The sequence below is a fragment of the Morone saxatilis genome, unplaced genomic scaffold (genome assembly GCF_004916995.1).
Source record: "Morone saxatilis isolate NCDOM2014 unplaced genomic scaffold, NCSU_SB_2.0 Contig10, whole genome shotgun sequence".
In the NCBI taxonomy this organism is placed as follows: Eukaryota; Metazoa; Chordata; class Actinopteri; family Moronidae; genus Morone; species Morone saxatilis.
This window is the reverse complement of record NW_023339652.1, coordinates 3,300,529-3,308,908: the sequence shown is the minus strand read 5'-3', so window position 1 is coordinate 3,308,908 and position 8,380 is coordinate 3,300,529.

Genomic DNA, 8,380 nt, shown 5'->3' with positions numbered 1-8,380 from the left:
TGCTTCCTTCCCTTTCCTTTCAACCCAGTTCCTACCCTTTCCGTTCCTTTCCGCTTCACTTCTTTTCCTCTGCTTCCCTTCCCTCTCTTTCCGCTGAATTACTACCCTTTTATTTTCTTTTTGCCTATCTTTTTTTTTTCTTTGCTGGCTTCCTTTCCTCTCGTTTCCTTTCCGTTGGCTTCCTTTCTTTTCTTTTCCTTTTTGCTGGCTTCCTTTACTCCTCTCCTAATCTCAGCCGAGCACTGGGAGCAGATAAGGCTTATTTAGTATTTGAAGTTTCCCCTCCGTCCTACTGGCACTAGAACATCTCCTACCAGGCCAAGGTAGATGAGGACAGTAGATACATAGCAGGAAGCTTTTTGTGTATGGAGGATTTGATCTCCTCCTGATCCCATACACAGAAACACACACTCTCACTCAGAGCCACATACACTCGGATCAGACATACACTACTTTTGGCCCACAGGGCAGGAAAGGTGAAGTGTTGGGAGTAGCTTGACTGCATATTAATTACAGAACTATATGAATATATAGAATATGAAGTGGTTGTCTTTGGGAAAATTGATTTGTGACATTTATTTCATGCATGTTGTTATTAGTAGCATTGGTGGCAACTGTAATGTCCAATAAAGGGGTAACTGTTGTTTTACGGACCTGTTCCATTCTTGCAATGAGGAAACTTAAGAAAATATACTGAATACTTGCAATTTTATGGACATTTCAAACAATTACAGCATTAAGCACCATAGTTAAGGTTTCAAATGAATTCCTTTGATGATCAACACCTTAAAAAGGTCCAGTGTGTAGGATTTAGTGGCGGCAGCTTCCTCACTTCACCCTTCCAATCTCCCAGGCATGAACAAGAAACTATGATGGTTGTAGAACTCCCCTCTCTACAGCCTGTGTTGATTTATCTCTTTTGGGCTACTGTAGAAACATGGCGGTTCAACACGGCGGACTGCATGGAAGGCAACCTGTAGTGTCTGTAGATATAAACGTCTCATTTTAAGGTAACAAAAATATAATAATTCATAATACATCTTCCAATAATTTCAAAATTGTCTTATCTAAAAGTTTTATCTTGTTAGCTAGCAACCAGTACATACAAGAATCACCTTATCACCTTGTTCAGACTTAGGAAAACCAGCTGTTGTTTGTCAGTAAAATGATCTAATTCTTGCATTAGCTGCTTGTTAAACCACAATTGTGTGAATTATAGTCTAGACATTACAAAGACAAGAGACAGTGTATAAATAAGATCGCTATAATACCTATAACAGAGCTAGTGTCCCCTGATAAGCTAGGGTAAATGCATCATGGACCAATCTCTCTTCCAATCACACTGAGACAAACTATATTTTGATCTTCTCCTCTGACTCCCGAGAAACACCAAAGAAAGTGTGAGAGTATTCCGCATGGTCAAATTCAAAAGATATTCAACGTTTGCTGATTTTATCCCAAAATATCTATAGGCTATTGTTATCAGCTCTTAAAAACATGTCTCTATGTAAGCCTAAATTGACCCAATATAGGTTTAAGATGCACACAGAAGAGCAAAGCAGCTGCTGCTCTGGTTATTGTGATTAGAGCAGTGCTTTAGTGATTTGGCAAGATGCTCTGGTGATAAACAAGTGATTATGTACATGATCCACTCCAGCCATCCCCTCCATCATCTCCCTTCTCCCCCCAAAAGCCAACATGTCGGATCTGTATGTCTGAGTCTCCGATTTGACGCTGTGATTCAACGGAGGCTCTGGAGAGAGACTACCTCGGGGAGGTCTACACGGATAAGCATTTAAAAACACTAATCTCCCAATCACGAACGCTCACAGATAACCGTCTGCTTGGGCAGCGATCAGCGTGGAGATTATGGGTGTGATCTGGATCTGATCACTCCTAGTGATATCAGATGGGTGTTTGAAATAGATTTAGAGAGTTCTGATCCAAAACTTAAATTATCCAGCTTGTGAAAAAACTGAAATCATCTTACTGAGAAAAAGGCCTAAGACAGATCACTGTCCCATCCAAATGATCTAAGATGCCTCCAATTCATCCAATGTTTGTTGCTTGGAAACTCCACCTGCAGAAAGTGACTTAAAAGTTAAGCTTAAAATATATTTTGTTCTTTTTGCCAAATAGTGAGCATTTTGTCCAAGAAAGCTGGACTTCGGCTGAATTTCCTAAATTCTTTTTCAGTTCAAGGACACCACCGTCTATAATCAACACTTTTATAATAACAATGGATGATGGATAAAGAGGACTTATTGGAAACCAAAACGGGAGCTAACCGGAAAGTGGTTTTGACTTCCATATGCCAAGTCCAAATGAATGCTAAATTTATCAACATAAAAAGTATTGACAGATTATTTTTGCTGTCCCCAAGTGGTCTTTGCAGGTTTATTAATGTAAGAATAGGCATCAGTCTTTTGTACGTGAAGCATAATTCATCATATCTATTTTATACCCAGTGGGGTGCATTCTTTAGTGCATTGGATGAGAGCGAGGTTAAACTCTAGACAGGTCTATGTTTGGTTAAAGGCACTGTCACATTTGCACCAGTCTCTCTGAACATTTGCTCTGCCTCTCATTCACTTCTACTGGAGGCCATGTGACTGACAATTTCAACACATTCACTGGTTAAAGTTCACCTTTATTTATCTTTCAAATGTGACCTTGCACAGTCAGTTAATAGAAATATTACTGTCTTGATGTATCTTGTGTGACCCATGTCCCTTGTTTTGTTCATTTACACGCAATACACACTGCACTGCTGCTGTGCACAGTATTCCCTGATAAACTACGTCAGACCAGTTCAATTTTAGAGTGTTAGAGTTTTCCAGTTCCCCAACTTGCATGTGTTTTGAACTGTACGAGAAAAACCAGAGCAGCTGGAGGAACCTTGGAGGAATCCAGAAAGTTCTTGCTGTGAGGATTAACCACTAACCACTGAGCCAACATGCTGCCCCATTACATGCTCATGTGTTTCTGTAGATCATATATCCTCTACTTAACATTTGTTGTCATTTATAATTCATGTCAAAGGAGACCGAACTCTATTCGGTCACTAATAGCAGTAAATTAAAGGGACAGTGAAATATAGTATAAGAACGATGTTTAACCACCAAATTGACTAAAAAGCCATGTTAGTTTTGGAAAAAGCATGAATTGTGGCTTTTCCTTTAAAAAGGTCGGTGCAAAATTACAACAGTTTGATGTAATTTAGCTTGGTGTATGCTATAATTTGTGCCATAAAGGTTTGTGTTGGGTAGAGAAATTGATTTTAGGTCTGTTTTTTCTAAACTACATGCTTGATTCTGTCATTTTTCAGCCTCGTCTTTCTCCCATTAGGTCATGCTGTACCACAGCTGTGATCCGTACAGTGGATACAGGCTCCTTGTTTCGGTAGGGCCTCAGGTAAGCACCAGCCAAGTAAAGGCTTCCAAAAGGCCTTTCTCATCTTTCTACCTGAGCGTGGCGTAACCGCAGCACAGACAAAACACCAAATCCAAAGCTGATCAACATCAAAGCTGCCACTCCTCCATCTTCTCTCTGTTCTCCGCCATCGCTCCTTTCACAGCCAAACCCAGCTTCACCCAACTGTTTCCTCGTCCTTTCCCTGACCTTGTATCCTTCTTTTTATCCGCTGATTATCAACGGCCGTGGCTGTTTTACCCCCCTCATCCGCTTTCTCTTTGCTCATCCCTCTTTTGCTCTCAGTGTGTGGGCTGCTGCTCAACAGGAGGTCGTCCACAGGTAACTCAGCGGAGCATCCCGCAATGCTAATGCACAGAAAAGAAGAAGAAAGAGGGAAAAGTAGAAGAGGAGAAATAGGATTAGGGTGGGGGGTGTGTGTGTGTGTGTAGGGAGAGGGGGTCTAACAACATCACCATCGCCATCATCGCAGCCTTAATCAAGCCCAGTTACATCTCAAACCAGCCTTGAATGTTTGCCGCTCGTAATAATGTGCACCTTCTGTCTAATTTGGCCATTATTCAGGCCTGTCAGACTGCAATTATTTAGAGCTTATCTCTCTCGCACACGAAATGACGCGTTTGTCACGCTTTTGCTCCACGCACAAACACACACACACAGAAACACGCGCGCACACACACACACAGGGCAGGCAAGGCGCTTTAGAAATTCCATTGATGACTGCCTGCGATAGGACCTGGTGCCCCCATTTCACCCTCCACCCCCTCCCCCATCATTACTGCATTGATTACCTTGGTTGGCTTATCATCTACACATATTCAATCTCATCAAGAGAAGCCACACACATGCACGCTCCATATTGTTTACGCGTAGATGGAGATTGCATTGTTGTTTATCCCCCGAGTTTGTTTATTCTATTGGATGATTTGTGTTTAGTAATGTCATCTATCCCCCTCTGGACTTGGAGCCAAGCAGTGGAAAAGAAAAGAAACACAATCTCTCCATTCAGATTGGCTGAGAATAGGATGCATGATATTGGGTTTCTATGATCTTTTGTGAGCCGTAATTTGATGCCACGCAAAGTGTTTAGCGGAACAAATATAGAAACGTTGTTAAATTATATCATAAATTAGTGATCAGGAGGAAGCGAAAGAGAGAAAGAGTTGGAGATATGTATGTATTTACTGCAGTGATTGGGTTACATTTGCCATAACAAGCCCAATGTTCCACATAGTGTTTTTTTTGACATCCCAATTTAGTTAGTATTATTTGGAGAACAAACCAGCCATGTAATACACAATAAAAGTTGGAGTAATGATGTTTTTAGGCAATAAAGCCAATGGATGTGGCTGTTATTAAAGCATCTTTACAGTGGCAAAACAATTCTTATCAACTGGGAAATGCTACATTTTCCGAGGATGAGGAAATGAGGCAGTGAACAAAACTAGCCATCAGATAGCGCGCCTCCTTAATTCTCTCATCCCCTGTTAAATAATATCATTATCATTGCCTAATGACGATGGTGCAGCAGTGCTTATGGAATAAGCCGATTAGGACAGAGACAAACAGCATGGGGCCAGGAAGCACGGCGAGGCCATTTACCACTTCATACAGGACAAATGAGTGCGTCCCTACCATCTTTCTTTCTCTCATTCCCTTTTTCAATCTCCCATCCCCTCCACACATACACACACCACTTCCATCTATTTCATTTCTTCTTTTTTTTTTACACCAGGTCATCATGAAGTATTTGATTTCCTCTCCTCCCTCCTCTGCCTCCTTCCCTCTCTCCATTCCACCTCCTTCCTCCCCCCCTCCACCGCCCCTTCTCCTTTGTGCGGAGGTAATCGTAGATGCAAAGGGAAGGGGGCCGCGGGGCCCTTATCATCCCATAACATCTGTTGGCGTGTCAGGTGATGAGATGGAGCGCTCGCGGCCTGCCGGCGGCCTGGACGGCTCCTTTAATGCAGAGAGGGGAGTGTGCAAACAAACAGCGGCTGATAGGGTCTATGCTTGTCACAATCGCTCAGGACCGTGATCTATCTTCCCCCTGCCTTTTCGCTCTCCCTTTCTTTCCCCTCTCTCCCTCTCTGTCTCCATCTTCCCCTCTCCTACTTGAGTGCCCATGTTCTTCTTCACTTTCCCCAAAGACTCACTCTTTCACCACCATTTTTTATTTCAAATCAAATCCACTCTCCTCTGTTCATTACATTTTCTCTAATTTAGCCTCTCGTGTTTGTTTCATGATTATAGATGTGTTGATCAGGTTGTTATAATGGTTTTCGGGAGCCTGCAAACAGAGAGGAAAGGGAAGTGGATGTCTGACACTGAGATGCTGCAGATAAGATGGTCAGTGGGACTATCAGTGTAGACTTACAGTACTGTTATCAGGAGCCATGCATGCTCAAAGAAAATGTTTCAGCCTTATCAACATGCTCATTTCCACAATCATCAGCAGCATTAACGGTCCCAGCACCATCACTGGGAGCACCATCATTATCATCATCATCATCATCATATCCATCATCATCACTGTCATTATTAACAGTATTGGCATTGTGACGAAGAAAACCATCAGGATCATTATCATCATTATCAAGGTCATATATTTCCCTGCCATTTCTGCTCAATCTACTGGTTTTCAAGATCTACAGAGTGCAAAACTGACTATTTCTGTAGCATAAGAGGTTCTGCAACATTACAGCAAGCCTTTTGTCAGCATTAAACAATAAAGTCCTGGACTTATTTAAATTGTTATCCCTGGTGTTTACAACCTTGACATTATCATATATTACAAAATAAGAGTTAAAGAACTAGAAAATTGAGTATAAAAAACATATTGTAGGAATTGTTATTTAAGGTCGTATTATGTTAACAAAAATGTTCCCCTTTATTAGACACATATTCTATGTACAGTACAGACCCACTTCTTCTCTGATTTCAACTATTTGAACTTGGAACGATACCGAATTGTTCATACTGTGCAACCTTTTTTTTTCCCCACATGTCATGTGAAAATGTCAAATAAGAAACGTATTTATTGTGGATCGAAGACATTGGGCAGTCTGTGTCTTCACAGATCCATTTTATTGGGTCGATGTATAACTACATATGGAATATTTTCTAAAGAGTTTTGCATGAAGACATTGTTCAAGACACCTTGAAAATAAAAATAAAAAAGTGTCCCTTGTATTCCCATCCCTCTGTTCTGGTGTTGCTCTTGTGATGTGTAGTATTGTACTTGTAGTGTATTTTATTATATTGGATTTTTATTTATGTATTTATTAGATTTTTTTTCAATCTGAGGCCAATAGGTATGAATTAATGTTCACACCAATAGGGTCACTTGTTCTTTTAACAAACATGTAACAGCGTATGTCATACCATAGTGTAGAATATATCAAAAGAGACATTTTAACATGAACCAACACTTGATGAAGAAGTTGAAATGTGGGACGTTCTGACAAAAAGGTCAAATTTTATGTAATTTATAAGAATACACACACACACACACACACACACACTTATTACAGCTGGTTAGCTCTAACCATAGGAACCGTTGCATTATTAGCTTGTTAAGCTGCAAAAGATCCATTTATGTCCACGTTTCTTAAGCGACTCATATGTAAATGCACATTGTCAAAAACACATTAACAACCACTATTCTTACACTGAGCTATAGTGTATTTCAAAACAAAATGATAAAAACCGAATCAAATGGGAAGTGTAACCCACAGCCAGCAGAAACCCTTTGCTCTCTATCTCATCCCAAATGAAACAGGATTTCATCCCCATGTCTAAGTGCTTTGCAGGGACTACGTCTGCCCCTGTGCTCTGCTGAACTGTACTGCTCCTTCAGAAGCTACACAACTATAATGTCATTGTCAGATGGCTTGTGGCAGCAAGATCAATAGTTAGTAATTCCTTGGCTGGGGGTCTGAGAGTCCTAGCCCTGCTCTCTCTGTCTGTCCCCCCCGAGCTAGAATGTCCTCTAATGGAGCAGGCCAGATCTAATCACTGCAGTAATTGAAGTTTACTTTGAAGCTTTCAATCTAGGAGAATATTTAAAGACAAAGCCACCATGAAACACTATCTACTGTCCCAGGCCTGATGTGATCTGGATTTAGTGGCCTCTTCAATAATGGATGAGAGTCTCAAACATACTTTTATCCCTCCTTTCGTCACATGTTTGTGCATTAGATTTAACTTAATTTAAGAGTCAAGAGTCTGACCACCATGAGCTTTTTGAAGGCCAACACTAATGCAGATATAGCCGTTTGCGTGATCTATGCTTGTTTGCAAATCGAGAACAGAATCCGGTCAGGCACATGGTACATATGTGGCAAAATGGTAAATGATACAATATATTCAACTTGTTCAAGGTTGGTGAAGAGGTTCACTGTGGCTCAGAAAACCGTTTCTGGAGACAGAAAAAACTAAAAAGAAAAAAACAGATTAAAATTTTTAATCTTGCTGATATAGTCCTAATTAGGCCTGCAGCTCAATGCAATCAGAGCAGAAATCAGTGCAATTACCTGACAAATAGCTGAAGATAGCTGACTTTAAGTACTGTATCATTAGTTCGAAAGGCAAATAAAAATGTGAATGTGGATACTATGTAGCAGAGTAGTTGTGTAATGATTGGCTCTGGTGCTACACACACTTTGGTCTTTTACTGTCAAGGATATCAAGACACTTATTTGCCATAACTAAAGCAGCACGTTGCACACCACTGCACCCTTCTATTTGCCAAGATTAGCAGATCTAAACAATGACAATCATAACCTCCACCATCTACATACAGTTTATTGATACCCTCGGTTGTTCCGTAGAAGGCAAAAGTTAAAGAAGAATCCTAATACCTATATGATATTAAGTTAAAGCTAACTCAGCTGGAACGGATTTATTATCAGATGTGAGAACCGGAGTATATATATATATATATATA